The 20,989-nt window shown below is 42.4% G+C and overlaps 1 protein-coding gene across 3 annotated transcripts in view; it reads left to right on the top strand.

Annotated features, from left to right (window-relative positions):
- The first annotated feature begins 5,535 nt into the window (after positions 1-5,535).
- Positions 5,536-20,989, top strand: part of LOC106585880 (E3 ubiquitin-protein ligase pellino homolog 1) — a 53,707-nt gene continuing 38,253 nt past the window's right edge. Inside the window, exon 1 of one of the 3 annotated variants that reach the window (XM_045705834.1) lies at positions 5,536-5,843. The gene's annotated coding sequence lies outside the window, so the exon portion shown is untranslated. The remainder of the gene's footprint in view (positions 5,844-20,989) is intronic. The other 2 variants (XM_045705836.1, XM_014172603.2) reach the window with 2 other exon arrangements.

Consider the following 20,989-nt stretch of genomic DNA (forward strand, 5'->3'; position numbering starts at 1 on the left):
TGGTAGGAGCGACCTGTCAGGTAGGACGCAATCCAAGCGTGGGCCGCGCCGGAGATGCCCAACTCGGAGAGGGTGGAGAGGAGGATCTGATGGTTCACAGTATCAAAGGCAGCAGATAGGTCTAGAAGGATGAGAGCAGAGGAGAGAGAGTTAGCTTTAGCAGTGCGGAGAGCCTCCGTGACACAGAGAAGAGCAGTCTCAGTTGAATGCCCAGTCTTGAAACCTGACTGATTAGGATCAAGAAGGTCATTCTGAGAGAGATAGCAGGAGAGCTGGCCAAGGACGGCACGTTCAAGAGTTTTGGAGAGAAAAGAAAGAAGGGATACTGGTCTGTAGTTGTTGACATCGGAGGGATCGAGTGTAGGTTTTTTCAGAAGTAAAGTACTTACATTTACATTTTAGTCATTTAGCAGACGCTCTTATCCAGAGCGACTTACAGTAGTGAATGCATACATTTCATACATTTTTTAAAATATTTTTTTTGTACTGGCCCCCCGTGGGAATCAAACCCACAACCCTGGCGTTGCACACACCATGCTGGCGTTGCAAACACCATGCTCGACCAACTGAGCCACAGGGAAGGCCTCCTTGTTTACCCGTGTGCTGACGCTGTTCCTCTCTTGTTCTATGTCTGTTCCCGATTAAATGTTTGACTCCCTGTACCTGCTTCTCATCTCCGGCGTCAGTCCTTACAGAGTCAGAGATAGTCAGAAATGTTCTAAGAGTAATCAAGCCAGGTATTTTCAGGGACATGTTGACAAACAGAGGGTCTTACTGTAGCGCAGCTGAAACGTCTTTAGGTCTCATCTCAGAGATAAAAGTAGCACAGAGCTCTTTCAGGAGCCGAGTTACGCTATACAGCAGGACAGGGAAATGCCTCAGCAGTTTGCATACAAGTTAATTTTTAATGGGGTTCAAAAAGCAGGTACTGTTCGCATCACAGCAGAGTGGTGATGAGTTTGACTATAACAAGAAGCTGGTACTGGGCCTGAGAGGGCATAGGCCCACCCACTTGGCAGCCAGGCCCACCCACTGGGGAGTCAGGCCCAGCCAATCAGAATGAGTTTTTCCCCACAAAAGAGCTTTATTACAGACATAAATATTCCTCCGCAACCCTTCCCCCCTCAGACAATCCCGCAGGTGAAGAAGCCGGATGTGGTGGTCCTGGGCTGGCGTGATTACGCATGATCTGCAATTGTGAGGCCGGTTAGACATATTGCCAAAAACGACGTTCGAGGCGGCTTATGGTAGAGAAATTAACATTACATTCCCTGGCAACAGCTCTAGTGGACATTACTGCAGTCATCATGCCAATTACACACTCCCTCAAAACTTAAGACATCTGTGGCATTGTGTTGTGTGACAAAACTGCACATTTTAGAGTGGCCTTTTATTGTCCCCAGCACAAGGTGCACCTGTGTAATGATCATGCTGTTTAATCAGCTTCTTGATATGCTGTCTGTCAGGTGGATGGATTATCTTGGCAAAACAGAAATGCTCACTAACACGTATGTAAACAAATTTGTGCACAGAATTTGAGAGAAATAAGCTTTTGTGCGAATGGATATTTCTGGGATCTTTTATTTCAGCTCATGAAACATGGGACCAACACTTTATATGTTGCGTTTATATTTTTGTTCAGTATACTGTATATTTAAAACCAAATAATTTTGGGCTGTTACACAAGTAATATTTTACTGCGTGACTCACTTTTACTTGACTCATTTTCTATTAACATATCTTTACTTTTAGTAAAAAGTATGACAATTGGGTACTTTTTCCACCACTGCCTAAATTAAAATGCTCAATGGACATTTCACATTTTAAAAGTTTCCTCTATGACAGAACCTCAAAAAGTACAGTACCATAGCCTATTACTGTCTACAATAATATTCTAATATAAAAATACAAGGACTGTCTTTTGTTTCTTGGTATGATGCATCTTTATCTGAGTAATTTATAGGCACAATCTGTTTCAAACGTCATCATGTACTCTATACACTGATTGTACAAAACATTAGGAACACCTTCCTAATATTGAGTTCCAACCTCGTTCAACAAGGATGCTGGCCCATATTGACCCCAATGCTTCCCACAGTTGTGTCAAGTTGTCTAGATGTCCTTTGGGTGGTGGACCATTCTTGATACACACGGGAAACTGATGAGCTTGGAAAACCTGACACACTCAAACCCGTGCACCTGGCACCTACTACCATACCCTGTTCAAAGGCACTTAAATCTTTTGTTTTTCCTGTTCACCCTCTGAATGGCACACACACACAATCCATGTCTCAATTGTTTCAAGGTTTAAAAATCCTTCTTTAACCTGTCTCCTCACCTTCATCTACACTGATTGAAGTGGATTTAAAAAGTGACATCAATAAGGGATCATAGCTTTCACCTGGATTCACCATGTCAGTTTATGTCATGGAAAGAGCAAGTGTTCCTAATATTTTGTGCCCTCAGTGTATATACCCAACGTATGTCCATGTATTTACAAAATGAACACTAGATGGCACAACTTGCTCAGTGTGGGTCTGCCATCTGGGTTCACACATGGAGCCCATGAATCATGTACTTACTGTATGTGTATTTCTTTGCATTTCAATAGATCCTGTTCAGTCCAGGAAATGCGACCACGCGTGTGACAAAACGTTTGGGTTTAAGAGTTGGTCTCTAATGAAAAAGCACACCAATCAGGCATTGCACAGACATATGGACACAAGACAGATAGACAAACCGCCAAATCTCTAATCTGCACTCTCCACTATTTGCTCTTGTAGGGATCTTATTTGACACACTACCACTACAACTGTTACAGTACCCGCACCCACCCTTTTTCTCCTCACATCACATTGTCCATGGCCTCTGGTCCCACAGTGACCTTGAACCAGCCATGTCATCGTTACCACGCTCGGAGAATGTATCCGATTACACTAGCACCTGGCTGGTAGAGAGAGAGAGATGGAAAGATAAGGAGAAAGAGGAGGGATGTAGAAGAGAACAAGATCAAAAAAAGAATAAGAGAGGTGTGAGAAAACATCTGGATGAAAAGTGATGTTATTGAGATATTCCCAGCATTTTACCTTATTTGGTCAATATAGCCCTTTGGTTCTTTGTTAAATAAAATGGAATGAATTTTCTGAGAAATTCTGTAAACACTATCATTGTACATGTAGTGATGATATTACTGTTATAGGTTGTGATATTTTTACTGTTATTGCTAGGTAATAGGAATACAGTGTATTGTATTTACTACACTGTTTGACACATTTCTTAAGGCAAATGCCTACAGACTGCCTTGTTCTTGTCTGGTAAAATGGAGTATTGGGAACATTATTGGAACCTCCCTACCCAACAATGAAATGAGTGTTAGAGGAAAAACAAAAGGTATTGGACATCCGGAACAGATAATGAAACCTAAGTGTCATTCAGTTCAAGTACGATACAGAGACTTATTCACACACCACAGCCAACCATGATTCAGCTATCATCACCTACTTATTAAAGCTCCAACCAACACACACACCCTGATGAAGAGGTTATTGAGAGGGCAGGCATTGATTCATTGGCAATGACAATGCAGAAACCGACGCTCGCGCTTATGTAGTGGCTCAGCTTGTCATCTCCCACCCCTATTCACTCAACTGTTTTATTTTAGAATGGATTCACTTATTTCACCTCATTTTACATATGCTGTTATTATATACATGTACTGCTATTACCTATGTGCTCAAGCACAATGATAATGTATTTATCCTGGTTTCGCTCTCTTCCTTTCTCTTTCTCTCTCAAATGCACTCACGCACACGCACACACACACACACACACACACACACACACACACACACACACACACACACACACACACACACACACACACACACACACACACACACACACACACACACACACACACACACAAACACACACACACAGCATGGTATTACTATACTTGTGAAGACTTTTTGGGGACCGACCAACAATTGATTTCCATTCAAAATTCTACTTTTCTTTACTCTTTACCTTAACCCTAACTCCTTACCCTAAACCTAACCCCTAACACTAAACCTAATTTTTACCCTAATTCTAACCCTAAACCTAACCCCTAAGCCTAAAATAGCCTTTTTCCTTGTGAGTATTGGCCAAATGTCCTGACTTGCCAAATGCCCCCCCCCTCCCCCCATACACACACACACACACACACACACACACACACACACACACACACACACACACACACACACACACACACACACACACACACACACACACACACACACAAATGCACCCTCCCCCGCCATACACACACATAAGAATCCAGAGAAGAAGAACTTCTGCGTCTTCCAAGTTTGTGGTATTTAAAACTCTACGTAAACATATCAGTGTTCATGGTTACAGTCTCCATGACTGCATAACAACAGCTTACAGGTCAGCCGTACAAACGTTTAGTGGTTTGGAAACTTAATATTTGCTAGTATTAGCACAGCATTCGCTGCACCCTATGCTCCTACTGAGCTCTCAAGAACCAAATGCAGCGCTGTTGCTATGTTGATGTGTGTTTCATTGCTGGAGGGAAAAAATGGCCCTCAGGTTTTCGGCAGTATGGTGTGAAGAGCTCTTTGAAAGTGTGGGACAAATGCCAGATATTGAAGCAGGAATACATGAATTATGTCTGTGCAAAGACAAGCAAGCAAGAGTGAAGAAGACCATTTTTTCCAATCAAATGCAGAGGCAAACCAATAAATTGTGAACTAAGAGGTTATTCAAAAGTCACTGTATTGAGGAGTCCTGTCTGGCAGAAGTGTGATTATTTTAGTGTTTCTCACCCTCTCTCTCACACACACACATTGACAGACAAACATTTGACCAACTGGGGACATTTTGTTGGTCCCCACAAGGTTAAATGTTATCTCTCGTGGGTTTAGGGTTAAGGTTAGAATTAGTATTACCGTTAGAATTAGGTTTAGGGTTAGGAGCTATGGTTAGTGTCAGGGATAGGGTTAGGTTTTCGGGTTAAGGTTAGGGTGGTGTTGGAGGGCCAGTAGGAGGCACTCTTTCCTCTGGTCTAAAAAAAATGTATCCCACTGCCCCAGGGCACTGCCCTGTGTAGGGTGCCGTCTTTCGGATGGGACGTTAAACGGGTGTCCTGACTCTCTGAGGTCATTAAAGATCCCATGGCACTTATCGTAAGAGTAGAGGTGTTAACCCCAGTGTCCTGGCTAAATTCCCAAGCTGTCCCTCATGCCATCACGGTCACCTAATCATCCCCAGCTTACAATTGGCTCATTCATCCCCCTCCTCTCCCCTGTAACTATTCCCCAGGTCGTTGCTGTAAATGAGAACGTGTTCTCAGTCAACTTACCTGGTAAAATAACGGTAAAATAAAAATTTTAAAAACGAGTTAGCGTTAGGCGTGTGTGTGTGCGTGCGTGCGTGCGTGTGTGTGTGTGTGTGGTAGTTCCAGTAGACCAGGCTACAACTACAAGGCCCATGGTACGTTTCGACGCGTCTCATGACGTAACTTCATGTGAGCACGAGCAGACCGGAGCAAAGACCCGATTGTACAGATTACTCACTCTAGTATTGTCCTACACTGAGTCCGTTTGCTAGTACATTAGAGCGAAAATAGTTGGACAGCATATAACAACGTTATAAACATATCTTAGCAGGTGAATGTAAAAAAAAAAAGAACTCGACAATTCGGTGTTTAGGTCAGCACGGACAGAATTGCTTTCCTTTCAATCTTCGGTGTGCGTTTTTCTCAGCTGGAGCATTCAAATTGGATTTCGAGCGAATATCGGGAAAGTCCAGATGACGCTGTCGGATTGTCATTAGGTAAGGCGAGTTCGAAACACATGCAATGTGCTTTATTTTATGTAGCTAAAGTGTTATTTTACTGCAATTTGCTTGGCTACCAAGGGGAAAGTTATTGTCATGATCAGTAAAATATAAAATTGTAGCCTAATTGTTGCACACCTTTACACTTTTTTTTGTCGACTATTACCTACAGTAGGCCTAGCCTACAATGTATGACTTTTCACTTTCAAGTTAGTCTATTCATGGCACAGAAACCAAACAGTGACAACATTTTCCAGCAGTGAAAAATACCTCAACTGAGGTTGGTTTTATTGCCCATTGTCATCATTCACACATTGAAACCAAGTAGCCTACCTACCTATTTAACTATTAAGAGAGAGGTAAGTATGTGGACTTGAAATGTGCCTATGGCACTTTTGAAGTATATATATATGACGTTACTGGTTGTGCACAATGAAGGGTCTTTCTTTCCCTTGTGTGGTTGACAAGCTGGTTTGGCCCGCACGGAGAAAGCCCAGCTGGGGGCTATTGTTCCCACAACATAAACTGATTTGCATGCATCATCTCGCTTGAGCATCTGGCCTCGTGAGTCCCTCTTTTGTTCCCCCAAATTCGGCTCATCTGCTCAACTGTCCAGTCGTATTCATTGCTGTCCCTATCATAGTAGAGCTGTGTTTGTGTGTAGCATATGCTGTCTTTACTTTGAAATACCCTTTGACCCTTCTCTATGTAGGGTTAGGCCTATTTGAAGAGAAACTGGCTTCGTATCAAACTGTTGTCTGAGTATGGTGGGCTGTTAGTAGCCTACTGTCAATACTTTGCTCCGCTAGTCTATTATAAGCACCGTTGATTCATGATTGTGCTGTCATAGAAAACTGGCTAGGTATCATCATACTGTCATCTGACTATACTCCTCAGTAGTGGACTACATCATCTGTGGATGCTTGGGAGAGTTTAAAAATAACACCATCATATCACTCTCACCAGAGTTTCCATTCCTGAAATGGGCTGGGTCTGTTTCCTTTATTTAATCAGGCCGGTCTCCCTACTCGACTCCAACCTCCCGGATAAGATGCTCTTACCCCTGGTATGTCAACGGGTTGTGCGGGGATCAGTTATGCAAGTCCATTTGTTTTGGGGCGAAAAGCCCTAAGGATGGGTGTCTGTTTCATGCCTTGATTAGGGAATTAAAACAAACGTGGGGTCACCGAAGGTTGCTGAGGCTGAACACGAATGGAGCTTTACAGAGGCTGCCATTTGTGAGGATCACGTTAGGATTCTGTGGCTCGGGGCAAAAAGGGTAGCAAACTCAATTAGTTAACATCAACCCTGTGGCACATACTGAAAACGTGTAGCCTATGGTGTATTACACATAGCCTACTACAAGTTACTAAGTCATTCATAGGCTATATCATGTTAACAACAGCAACATTGGGTGTGCCATGATGACCCACATTTAGGCCTATGTTTGTGTAGTGTTGTGCATGCATCGCTTATAACTGTATTTTAGCCTACATTCCCTGTCAAGGGCCTTTACATGCTCACCATTCTCATGACTTTGGTTCATGTTTAGGTTATAACTTGTGTGGCACATACATCTCTTTTGAACAGAGTGAATGAGCAGACAAAACATTCATTAAACGACCTTTTTCTGTTCAACTTGATAAATCAGCTGTCTGTGATAGCTCTGTGTCAGCGAATCCGTCTAACTTGGAGATCTGCTTCTGTGGTAAAGTCAATTAATGAAAGTCATTCCTGGAAAGATGCCTTTTTTCCCTTTTTCCCAACTGGACAGAAAGATACAACGGCTATTTTAATTGATCCACTCCACTCCTCTCCTCTCCACGTTCCTTCCTCTGCTTACCCCACTCCTTCTTTTCTCTCATGTTATCAAGGTCGACTTGATGTGTTGGAAAGGTCCATTCATGGGCACCTACAAGCCTCTTATCTCTCTCAGGTTACGTCCGAAATGGCACCCTATTCCCTATGTAGTGCACTACTTTTGACCGGGGCACATAGGGTTCAGATCAAAAGTAGTAACCTATATAGTGAATAGGATGCAACCTAATTTTGTTGTTCTCCATCAACTTGGAAAATGGAGAGGTTGTCTACCTGGCCGATTTCGATTCAACGCTATAGGGAAAACACATTCGCTTGGGAACTTTGTTTTGCCCGTGGTTACCTCCCAACTTTTCACCATTCTTCTGACTGATGATTGGAGAATGTGGAAAAATAAATAAAAGTGGTATCTTTCTGTCCTGAATTTGTATGATAGTATAATGAGATGTGTTCTCTGTGACATTGCTGCTCATAAGCAAATGGACGTTATCCTTACCTATAGCTAAATTGGTGCCTTGTATGAGGATGACACCAGTAGTTGACAGATATAACCAATCTTTTTTAGTTTTCATTTCAGAAGACCATCTTCACTCTCTGAGGAAGATTCATAATTTAAAAAAAAAGAAGTATTTTACCTTTGTTTAACTAGGCAAGTCATTTAAGAACAAATTCTTATTTATGACGGCCTTCCCCGGCCAAACGCTAACCCGGACGACGCTGGGCCAATTGTGCGCCGCCCTGTGGGACTCCTAATCACAGCCGGTTGTGATACAGCCTGGAATTGAACCATGGTCTGTAGTGACACCTCTAGCACTGAGATGCAGTGCCCTAAACCGCTGCGCCACTAGGCAGAACATAGCTAACTTTTTTTCTAAAAACTATTATTTATTTGCATTTCAGGGTAGTCTGTGTTCTACCTCAATGAATAATTCAAAGGGATTGAAATGTAAACTGCCACCCTCCATCTGCTACCTCAAAAGTCAGACTGCTGAGGTTATGTCACCGTTGGACTCCATTTTAAACTGACATGATGACATCTCCCCTACCCCCCATTGTTACTGACGTTAATAAAGAAGAATAAACTTTGACTGTATTAAATTATCTGGAAAGTCAGTATCTCTCTCTCTGTCTTTCTCTCTCTCAAAGCCAGCCATAAGCTTATTAGCCTGCAGTCTAACCCTTTTTATGAGGTGTCGTGTTTGGATCAGACTTTGTCCCTCCCCTGATAATCTCTTTATAGAGACGCGTGCCTATGAAATGGCCACCTACAGCCAATAGCAACCCTCTTTATTGGCACCTATGACCTCTGTGAACAGGATTACGGTAAAAGTCCTAAGAGCCTTGTTTGGCTTACACAGTATGTACTGGGTATTTTGTAATTAACCATCATAACAATGACAAAAATAGTACAAAAATGCATTAAATGTAATAATGCATCTTTGGAAATTAGCTACGACATACCTAATAAATACAACACAGCTTTGGTGACAGCCCGGTCTCAAAAACGAATGGTTTTCACCACGTGGAAGTGAAGTTTCTCCTCCTGACCGTGCTGTTCTGCTCGTAAAATGATTACCAACTTTGCCCACGTCATGTAAAAGAAAATGCTATTGGGTAAACTATATCTACTTTAATATAAAGTTGAATCGCCCTTCTCCTAAAATGAATGCGTTAAGACGGTTATGACGATTATTTTTAGTTCACTGTTACTGTCCATAATTGTTGGTTACACGATTACACAATAATTGTGCCAGCTCTAACGTTAGCTGGGTTTTGAACTCCTGTCTTTACTCCTTTAATCTCCCAGCTTCTCCTTGGTGAAAAGCACAATACAGTACTGATTACATAATTTCTCAAAGCTAATCAAGGTTTCGCAGAGTTAGCTACAGTACTTGTTGATGTGCAGTTAGTATTCTATATTGCCATGACATGTCCTACCGGACCACGCATAATGTCTCTCTCTCTGTACTACCACCAAGCACAGAAGCTGTTTCGTGTTTTCTCTGTGTGATGCTAGTCTGACACCAAACCCCCCCCCCCACGACTCCCTGTCGTGCGGTTAAAAACGATTTACCGCCCAGTCAAGACCGGAGGCTGTTACGTTTGTCACGAGTGGAACGAAAGGGGTGCAACAACAGTGTCCTTGTTGCTGCAGAGGAGTGAAGTCCCTTTAAAAGTCGTCCTCCTTGTCTTGGGAGAGGGTGGGTCTCTGTGCTATAGCTGCAAAGCTCCTCCATTATCCAGTTACAGGCCAGTGAATGGGCCCCTGTCCTCTGCAGTTAACTGTCTTTATTCATGGACAGGGAATATAGAAATGTGACTGAATTGCAGGGTGTTTTTCTTTTCAAGAAGACTTGGCCTCTGCTCTATTTTATCTGCTAACCTGTTGGGACCTTAAAAAATACATGTTGTCAGAGATGTGTGTGTTCTCTGTCTTTCGAAATGATGTTTAAAAGCCTACTCTAAGGGAGTCTTTGTAGGGTGCAAAGGTGTATGATTGTTCCCAGTTCCGGCTGACTAAGAGTAGTATGGTCGCTGCAACACACAATTTGTAGGCTGATGTAATCTACTTACAGAGCCAGCTGAGCTATGGCTCATTGCCTTGGTGGTAGGTACAGTATATCGAATTCATTTGAATGTATGTTTTTGCAGGATATTTAAAATGCCTTTACGCTAGAATCAAGGTTTTGTAATATTTGTTTATTTTATGAGTGTTCATGTCCGCTTGTTCTCATGTATTTTTGGTCTCGACTCCTTTGCTCCTCTGTGCTGTGTGCACCTTCCCATTTACACCAGAGATCTGTATATAATGACGAGATGCACGTCTCCGCCCTAAAAATGGGAGTTGTTGGCCCAAAGGCAAGCTTATGGCCTTATTTTGGACAGATTTTAGCGAGAGTGAAACCTCTTGCTTCGCCTCTTCCTCTATGGTTTACGCACACACCGAGCCCCTCCCCCTGCCTCTCACGACAACAAAGTTGAGAGATCACATCTTCTTCTCTGACAAGCGGTTTCAACTCGCTATTTGCATTTGAGGTTTGGTCCAACAGAATCGGTCATATTGACTCCAAAAACACATTGAGACATTATTTTACCGTAATAGAGGAGAAGTTAACTTTTCTAGCGATATTGTCACGTGTGCTCCCTCTCCGGCTTCTAGGTCACCAGACTGCTTGTTATGGCGCACACCTGTCACCAGCGTTACGCGTCATCAGACTCACCTGGACTCCATCACTTCCCTGATTACCTTCCCTATATATGTCACTCCCTTTGGTTCCTTCCCCAGGCGTCATTGTTTCTGTTTCTGTGTCATGTCTGTGCGTTGTTCGTGTTTCTTGTTTTGTATTATGTTACGTTTATTTATTAAAACACTCACTCCCTGAACTTGCTTCCCGACTCTCAGCGCACTCATTACAGAATAACGCCTCACCTAAGGGAAGCATCAGGGAGTTTATTTTTTGTTGTTTCGGTGGGAATGACGTCAGTTCCGGGAGCCGCTACAGGCTCCCCTGCCTCCTCCGGCTCGTCGGGCTTTCATGCATATGCCGGATCGCCAGGCTCCGTCACGTTTGCTCTAGGTCACCATGCTCCCGCGTCTCAGCCGGACTGACATGTTTCCCGCGCCTCGGCAGAGGTGACCGGTCCACTCCTGATCCCCGGGATCGTCATTTTGGTCAGCGTCCTGCAGCTGGTGCCGCACGTCGGGGAGGGGGTACTGTCACGTGTGCTCCCTCTCCGGCCTCTAGGTCACCAGGCTGCTCATTAGGGCGCCAACCTGTCACCAGCGTTACGCGTCATCAGACTCACCTGGACTCCGTCACTTCCCTGATTACCTTCCCTATTTATGTCATTCCCTTTGGTTCCTTCCCCAGGCGTCATTGTTTCTGTTCCAGTGTCATGTCTGTGCGTTGTTTGTGTTTCTTGTTTTGTATTTAGTTGCGTTTATTTATTAAAACACTCACTCCCTGAACTTGCTTCCCAACTCTCAGCGCACTCATTACAGAGACCCATTTTATGTCTCAACTACTCAAATTGCACGCAGAGCAGACAATACTAAAACAAGAGTATCAATGAACATTGATTCTGGAAAATGAATGCTCTGTTTGTCCCGCATGGCATTGGGGTACCACGTTCTGCTAGCAGCATTTTAGCCAAAGACTGTTATACTAGCTGTCTAGTCTGTGTTTAATATATGTGCAATAAGCATAAAACACAATTATATAAGGGATTGGCAACACGTTCTACTTCTGAGAAATAAGGTAGGCCACTTGATTTCAACATCTGAACAAAGTGGACAGGCCAACATGCTTTTCAAACAGTTGAAGAAAGACAGATGGGTGTGTTCATAACAATTAAACTGTTCAACCTTGTTAGCTAACAGATAGATCCAAGTTGGCTAAACTTGAAATATAAAGATTAGCTGGCTAATCACTAGCACGTGGACCAGAGAGATTGTCGATGAGACCTGTGTTCATTTTCTATAGCCTGATGCCTGCTGCAAGAAGTTAGTCATTATTAGTGAATGTGCATTATGCATGGTTGTAGGTAAATTTGTAACATAAAATGGCATTTTCATAGACAGACTTGAAAGCCAGATCAGAGACGATTGCAAAAAACAGCAGTTTAAACTATTTTGATAAAATAATTAAATTATTTGTGGGGCTTATGGTTGTGGAAGGCTTATATTTAGCCTAGGTATAACTCCACAATGGGAACAGCCGACACCTCAAAGGGCCAGAGAATACCACCATTGTTGTGGGGGTGCCATGTCCACAGCTCCACCCCTTTCATTGCCAGTGCCAGAATCACACTGGCAGTGAGTGGAGATAATATAAACATGTCAAGGCGAGGTTCTGAGAAGAGAAGAAGAGTGGGAATGACATACATCTCCATATTTGGTTATTTTATTTAGACAACAACCGAGGACCACCAGAACAACAGAGTACACAGGTACAGTACCATCAGAAAGTTTTCATACCCCTTCACTTACTCCACATTTTGTTTTGTCACAGCCTGAATTCAAATTGAATTAAATAATAATTTTTCTCACCCATCTACACACAATACCCCAAAATGACAAAGTGAAAACATGTTTTTAGAATTTTTAGCACTTTTATTGAAAATTAAATACAGAAATGTCACATTTACATAAGTATTTACACACTTGAGTCAATACATGTTGGAATCATCTTTGGCAGCGATTACAGCTGTGAGTCTTTCTGGTGAAGTCTAAGAGTTTCGTACACCTGGATTGTACAAAGTGTGCACATTATTCTTAAAAAAAAAATGTCAAGCTCTGTCAAGTTGTCAAGCTCTGACAGCCATTTTCAAGTCTTGCCATAGATTTTCAAGCCGATTTAAGTCAAAACTGTAACTAGGCCTCTCAGGATCATTCAATGTTGTCTTGGTAAGCAGCTCCAGTGTATATTTGGCCTTGTGTTTTAGGCAATTGTCCTGCTGAAAGGTAAATCTGTCTCCCATTTGCCTCAACTATAAGGCTTTGTATTCAGGACATAAAGTTAATTTCTTAGCCAAAGTTTTTCAGTTTTCCTTTAGTGCCTTTACAGGATGCATGTTTTGGAATATTTTTATTCTCTTCAGGTTTCCTTCTTTTCACTGTAATTTATGTTAGTTGTGTGGAGTAACTCCAATGTTGTTGATCCATCCTTAGTTATCTCCTATCACAGCCAGTAAACTCTAACAGTTTTAAAGTCACCATTGGCCTCATGATGAAATCCCTCAGCGGCCTCTCCGGCAACTGAGTTAGGATGGATGCCTGTATCTTTGTAGTGACTGGGTGTATTGATACTGTCACATGGCCTGATGCTGGAGAGACGAAGCAGGTACGGGGAGTAAAACATTTAATAAATAACGGACATGGAACAAGACAGGAACAGCGTCAGCAAACAGGTAACACAAACAAAAGACAATTAATACAGCCGCGGGAACAGAGCAAGGGAACTGACAAATAAAGCGGAGGAAATAAACAGATGAGTGAGTCTAGGTGAGTCCAATATCGCTGATGTGCGTGACGAGGGAAGGCAGGCGTGCGTAATGGATGGAAGGAGTGTGTGATGCAGGGCAGCCTGGCACCCTCAAGCGCCAGGGGGGGAGAGCGGGAGCAGACGTGACAGATACACCATCCAACGTGTAATGAATAACTTCACCATGCTCAAAGGGATATGCAATATCTGCTTTTTTTTACCCATCTACCAATAAGTGCCCTTCTTTGCGAGGCATTGGAAAACATCCGTGGACTTTCTGGTTGAATCTGTGTTAGAAATTCACTGCACATCTGAGGGACCTTACCGATAATTGTATGTGTGAGGTACGGAGATGAGGTAGTCATTCCAAAATCACACAGAGTGAGTCCATGCAACTTATGTGACTTGTTAAGCAAATTTTACTCATTAACTCATTTAGGCATGCTCTAACAAAGGGGTTATATCGTAATTGACTCAAGACATTTCAGGTTTTCATTTGTAAAAAGTTATTTGACATTATGGTGTATTGTTTGTATAGGCCAGTGACACAAAATCTAAATGTAATGCATTTGAAATTTGGGCTGTAACACAACAAACTGTGGAGGAAGTCAAGGGGTATGAAAACTTTCTGATGGTACTGTACCTGTGTACTCTGTTGTTCTGGTGGTCCTCTGTTGTTGTCTAAATAAAATAACAAAATATGTTGATGTATGTCATTTCCACTCTTCTTCTCTTCTCAGAACCTCGCCTTGACATGTTTATATTATCTCCACTCACTGCCAGTGTGATTCTGGCACTGGCAATGAAAGGGGTGGAGCTGTGGACATGGCACCCCCACAACAATGGGGGTATTATCTGGCCCTTTGAGGTGTCGGCTGTCCCCATTGGCACAAGGAGTGGCATTCAGCGGGTGCCAGCTCTGTGCCAGCTCTGCCCGGCAGCCACGGGCGGGCACTGCATTATCAGACTCTCATTATTTATTGATCTAATGGCCAACTTAGCGGGAGAGCGACATGGAAAGGCCAATTATATTGGCCTCTCCAATCCTGGCCAGGGTCAGACAGAGAAGACCAGGGGAGAAGTTAGTGGCCCATGTTTAAATACCTGGGTTTCCTTTGTCAATGATGACTGGGTGGGTCACTTGTTTTGGGCTTGAAATAAGTAAAAGTGAAACTGAATGAGTTGTTGTGACCTGGGACATGTCTACTGTAGGTATGTTTGGTTTATTGTGTTCCTTTCTGCACACAGTGGAGTACAGGTACAGATGTAGGATCTTAATTTGAGCCAGTTTACTACAGAAGGAAAATAATCCTGCAGCAACAGGAAATGTGAAATATTATGTGGATGATAATTATTTGACATTTTTGTAGGGGTTGATAACATTTTTGTTAGGGCAAATCAAGTCTGAAATTTCTGCATGGAAATTAAACTTTAGAAGCCTCTTTAACCCATTGACGCTACAATCCCGTATTTGTGATCATTGTTGAGTGGTCCCTGCAGCGTACGATCTCAAATATGTGATTGGAACAGTAGCAACAGAACGTATGATGCAACAAACACATCAAAACACCATTGTTGTCTGAACAGCATCTAAATATTTTTTTTGTACTGATGGAAAATAAAGGTCTTAAACTTTATTCCTCAATTTCACCTTCTTTTGTAAAAGATAAATGCGAACATCATCCAAGCATCACACGGAACACATCCACAGCCAAACTCACATCCACAGCCAGATTCCATAAACCAGTCTAAATAACAGGTTGCGCTGACAAAAAACAAAACATAAGTTAGCGACCTAACAGCTAGACTAGTTTACAATGTATCACATCACTGGTGAGCACAAGAGAATAATGTAATGCTGTTTAGAAAATAAATGTATGTCAGCTAAGCTACCAGCAGCTAAATTGTTTATGATGGCAGCCATGTTTGTTTACGACTTCAACTGTAGCCAGCAAATAGCTTAGCATTAGCTCATCATAATCAGTACAACATTCAAGTATTTTACACACATCATATGTGTCCATTACAATCTATGCAAGATTCGGATTTGTCACCAGTACTTGAAAACATGTTAATAAAGCAGTAAATACATTATGATCCATAAATACAGTTGAAGTCAGAAGTTTACATACACTTAGGTTGGAGTCATTAAAACTCATTTTTCAACCACTCCACAAATTTCTTGTTAACAAACTCTAGTTTTGGCAAGTCGGTTAGGACATCTACTTTGTGCATGACACAAGTCATTTTTCCAACAATTGTTTACAGACAGAATATTTCACTTATAATTCACTGTATCACAATTCCAGTGGGTCAGAAGTTTACATACGCTAAGTTGACTGTGCCTTTAAACAGCTTGGAAAATTCCAGAAAACGATGTCATGGCTTTAGAAGCTTCTGATAGGCTAATTGACACCATTTGAGTCAATTGGAGGTGTACCTGTGGATGTATTTCAACGCCTACCTTCAAAGTCAGTGCCTCTTTGCTTGACATCATGGGAAAATCAAAAGAAATCAGCCAAGACCTCAGAAAATAAATTGCAGACCTCCACAAGTCTGGAAATAAATCATTCTCTACTATTTTTCTGACATTTCACATTCTTAAAATAAAGTGGTGATCCTAACAGATCCTAAAACAGGGAATTTTTACTAGGATTAAATGTCAGGAATTGTGAAAAACTGAGTTTAAATGTATTTGGCTAAGGTGTATGTAAACTTCCGACTTCAACTGTACATACGGTGTGCTACAGCAGAAACGACAACACGATATACAGAAAATAAGCCACTTACTTTGATAGGAATGCATACATGCCCAATTTCAAAGACAAACAACCAAGAAGGCAATGCGGGCGCCAGCCAGAAAATGTTTTGGGGGAAAACGTTTGTGCAAGGCCTGTTCTGACTAGAGATGTGCAATGTCTTCATCCTTGAGTGGGGGAAACACTCAGGAAGTACATGGGCTCACGTTGAAGTTGAAGAGAGAAGTTTGTCCGCTCAGTAAAGCCTCATACATAAATTATCCACAAGAGTGAAATGGGCTACTTCTTATGCAAATTAACGAGGAGGCGGAACACACCTCAATTCAAACTGTTGTTAGAAAATAAAACTTGTTAGAAAATAATTAGAAATTGACAAGTTGAAATATAGCCTATTGATAATTAGCAGGCAGCGTTCCTTGGTTTGAGGGCAGTGCGGGTAACTGTCCTGTTGCGTAACAATCACATTTTAGAACAGGGAGAGCATTCTGACATCACGAGCATGAAAAAACTCGCAGGGGCAACGGTTAGAGATATTTGGAACTCACGCGTGAAAAGGTTAAATCTCAAATACACTACAAATACACTCAGCAACAAAAGAGTGATAAAATTAAGATCCAGTCAGTGGAATCAGAAGATCAATCGTTGCACTGGTCATTAATAGTGGAGCTCTCAAACAGATAGTCAATAAATATTGAATTGGTTAGAATATTGAACACTTTTGAGATGTCAATCCTGTCCATTGCAGAGTCCACAGAAGGCCATTGCATTGAACATTCTAATTTAGAACAGTATGATTTCATTGCATCATAACAATGAATGATATTACTGGCATTCCAAATATGTCATTAAACATTGTTGTGGTCAGTTGCCCAGGCAACACAATTCAAATTCCTGGATTCTGAAGACAAGAACCTCATTTAAAACATTTTATCATGAAGAGAAAAGGTGTGAGCAATGGTTTGTGGTGGTTCTTCAGCGTTTTCATGTGTGGTGGCTCTACAGACATTGTGGATTCTACCCACCTTTACAGCAGAAGAAAGAAGACCACCCACCCAAAACCAGACCATGTCCAACATTTTGACAATGTCAGCTATGTGAGACAGACTAAAGAAGAAGCCAAATCAGGTTACAAATCTTTTGGCGATGGACCAACGCACAACCTCCTTGGACTGGCGAACCTGAGGGTGTCAATGTCCACCTTGTTCATGAATAGTTGCAAAGATGACCTGACCACTGATCCTGTTGACTCTTGGAATTCTCAACCCTACTACCCCAAGAAACCATGGATGTCCATCGATGAGATACAGGCGTACTCAGCAGACACATCCTGGCCTTACTTCCCGTGGCAGATCGTGCCTCCTTCACCCTGTGTGCAGAGGAGAGCCTCCAGCATGTGGAGAGATATGGAGATGGCCCGTTCATCTAGCCCTGACCTGCAGACTCCCACCCCAGAGGAGAGAAGCAGCTTCCTCCAGGAGAGCCGTTTATGTAAATATATGTCTTTGTCCTCCACATCCTCCATGAGCCAGAACACTGTCTCTCCCTGTGGGGGACTATGAGATGGAAGAGAAGTAGATCAGTTGCCAGAAGAGCCAGGCTAAGGGCCAGGATGTGGGCCACCTTACTGATGCCAACCAGCAGTGACGTGCAGAAAAAATTACTGTAACAGGCATGCCACAATAAACAGGCAGGCCACAATAAATAAGTATACATTTTATCAATAATAATTATGTCATCTTCATGTTTTTTCTTTATGATAAAATCGATTTCTGAACTAATTCTTCCCAAATTTGCTGTGATCTGGTACAGCTCGCTCCTGCCTATGGACGTCACACGTCATCTGTTGCCTTTTGGCGGTTACGTTCGTTTTACTGCTAGTTAAAGTAAGCTGATCAGGACTGACGTGCTCTTCCGTGTTCTGCAGAAGAAAGTGATGGATATGGGTGTCTACCGTACCTGTATCAGCGACACAATGAAAGCACTGGAACGGCAGCAACAAGACTTAGTGGTAGTTGATTTGATTTAGTTTCTATGAGCGATTTGAGCAGAAATGCAATGAACTGGGCCTGGCAGAAAGCGAAACTCATAGTAGCCCAAACAGCCGATCAGAATAGAGAGGGGGCAAATCTACTACAACATACTGGACAATATAAATGTTCAGATTTGACCACTTTGGTGAACTTCATTTCTTTGGCTTAGTGGACTTAAAAAAATGTAAAACAATATCACAAAACTTCAACACCAGAAACGAGAGCCTGTCAAAATATTTTAAGTCATTTGATTTCGTTAGACTTAAGGCTGATCTTGTCCAATTGTACAGTTCACAAATGGTATGAGACAAATCACCTGGAAAGCTCCTCAGCTTTTTGTTCCAGCATGACCTGACACAGACTGTCCCCAAGACGACAAAGTTACTGCAGCTGGTCCTCACTATACCAGCCACATCAGCATCCGTTGAGAGGGCATTTTCTGCACTGAAACAGATAAAGACAAACAGTAGAAACCGGACCAATCAAGGACAACTCTCATCCCTTGCCATCATCTCCATCGCATCGAGACAGAGAGACTTTTAAAACTGTGGGCCAACAGGGAGGAGTTTTACAGTTCAGTCTCTGATGTCTTTACCCAGAAGGATAGACGCATGGACTTCGTTTACAAGTAAAAGTACAGTAAATGCAAGTGTTTATTTACAGTAGTGCCGTCTACTATTATTATATTACATGTCTATTGTGTAAGTATACTGTACACTCACTGGCCAATTGATTTGGTACACCACCCCGTTCACGAAAATTGATTGCTCCTACAGACAGTGAGTCACCTGGCTTTTGCTTGCTATATATATCAGGCATCGAGGCATCCAGTTACTGTTCGATTGAAAGTTAGAATGAGCAAAATGAGTGACCTAAACGACTTTGCGTGTGGTATGATTGTCGGTGCCAGGTGTGCCGGATTCAGTATCTCAGAAACAGGCGCCCTCCAGGGCTTTTCACGCATGACATTGTCTAGGGTTTACCAAGAATGGTGCGACAAACAAAAAACATACAGTCAGCTGCAGTCCTGTGTGCGAAAACAGAGAGGTCGAAAGAGAATGGCAAGAATCGTGCACGCTGACAGGCAGGCCACAAACAGACAAATAACGGTGTAGTACAACAGTGGTGTGCCGAACAGCATCTCAGAATGCACAACTTGTTGATCCTTGTCATGGATGGGCTATTTCAGCAGACGACCACACCGGGTTCCACTCCTATCAGCTAAATACAAGAAACGGTTCCAGTGGGCATGCAATCAACAACACTGAACAAAGGAGTGGAAAAACATTGCTTGGAACATGACAGCGAGTTCAGTTTACTTGAGTGGCCTGCACAGTCCCCAGACCTCAACCCAATACAGCAACCCAATACAGCATGAGATGGAGCGGGCTGTTTGCAGCATGAATGTACCACCTTCCAATCTGCAGCAACAGCATGATGCCAAAAAAGTGCATAGTCAACAGGCATGGGCGCTATACCGTATATACCGTATATACCGTATACCGGGGTATTTGTAAAAAGCCACAGGATGGTTTTTCAATACCGTCAATACAATGTCTTTTAAGTTGTTTTAATACATTTGAATATTTGTAGCTACTTTTTAAGTACACTGAACAAAAATATAAACGCAACATGTAACATGTGTTGGTCCCAAGTTTCATGAGCTGATATAAAAGATCCCAGAAATGTTCCATACGCAAGAAAACCTACGTATTTATATCAAATTTTGTGCACAAATTTGTATTTCATCCCTGTTAGTGAGCATTTCTCCTTTGCCAAGATTATCCATCCACCTCACAGGTGTGGCATATCAAGAATTAAACAGCATGATCATTACACAGGTGCACCTTGTGCTCAGGACAATTAAAGGCCACTCTAAAATGTGCAATTTTGTCACACAACACAATGCCACAGATGTCTCAAGTTTTGAGGGATCGTCCAATTGGCATGCTGAGTGCAGGAATGTCTAACAGAGCTGCTGCCAGAGAATTAAATGTTCATTTCTGCCATAAGCCGCCTCCAACGTTGTTTTAGAGAATTTGGCAGTATGTCCAACCAGCCTTACAACCACAGATCACGAGTATGGCGTCGTGTGGGCGAGCAGTTTTCTGTGGTCAACGTTGTGAACAGAATGCCCTATGGTAGCGTGGGGTTATGGTATGGTTAGGCATAAGCTACGGACAATGAAACAATTTAATTTTATCGATGACAATTTGAATGCACAGAGATACCGTGACGAGATCCTGAGGCCGATTGTCATGTCATTCGTCCACCGCCGTTAACTCAATTCATTTGAAATGTTTCTAAAAACTCCTATGGGAAAAATATTGGAACCATTTCCGTGTTTGACTTGCTAGGTTTTATGGGTATTATGACATGTCTACTGTGGGGCTCAATAGTCAGCCTCAGACCTCACTGCACATCACTGCCATCCAGGGTCAGCTATTTAATTGTGGCCCTAGACTGATTTCTAAATCAAGCGCTATTACCGTTATGAAGTATGTAAGAAAGTACTGTGAGTTTTTCCGTTCTCACACTAGTAAGGGACAGAAAAAGT

Source organism: Salmo salar, chromosome ssa02, assembly GCF_905237065.1.
Source record: "Salmo salar chromosome ssa02, Ssal_v3.1, whole genome shotgun sequence".
Classification (NCBI taxonomy): domain Eukaryota; kingdom Metazoa; phylum Chordata; class Actinopteri; order Salmoniformes; family Salmonidae; genus Salmo; species Salmo salar.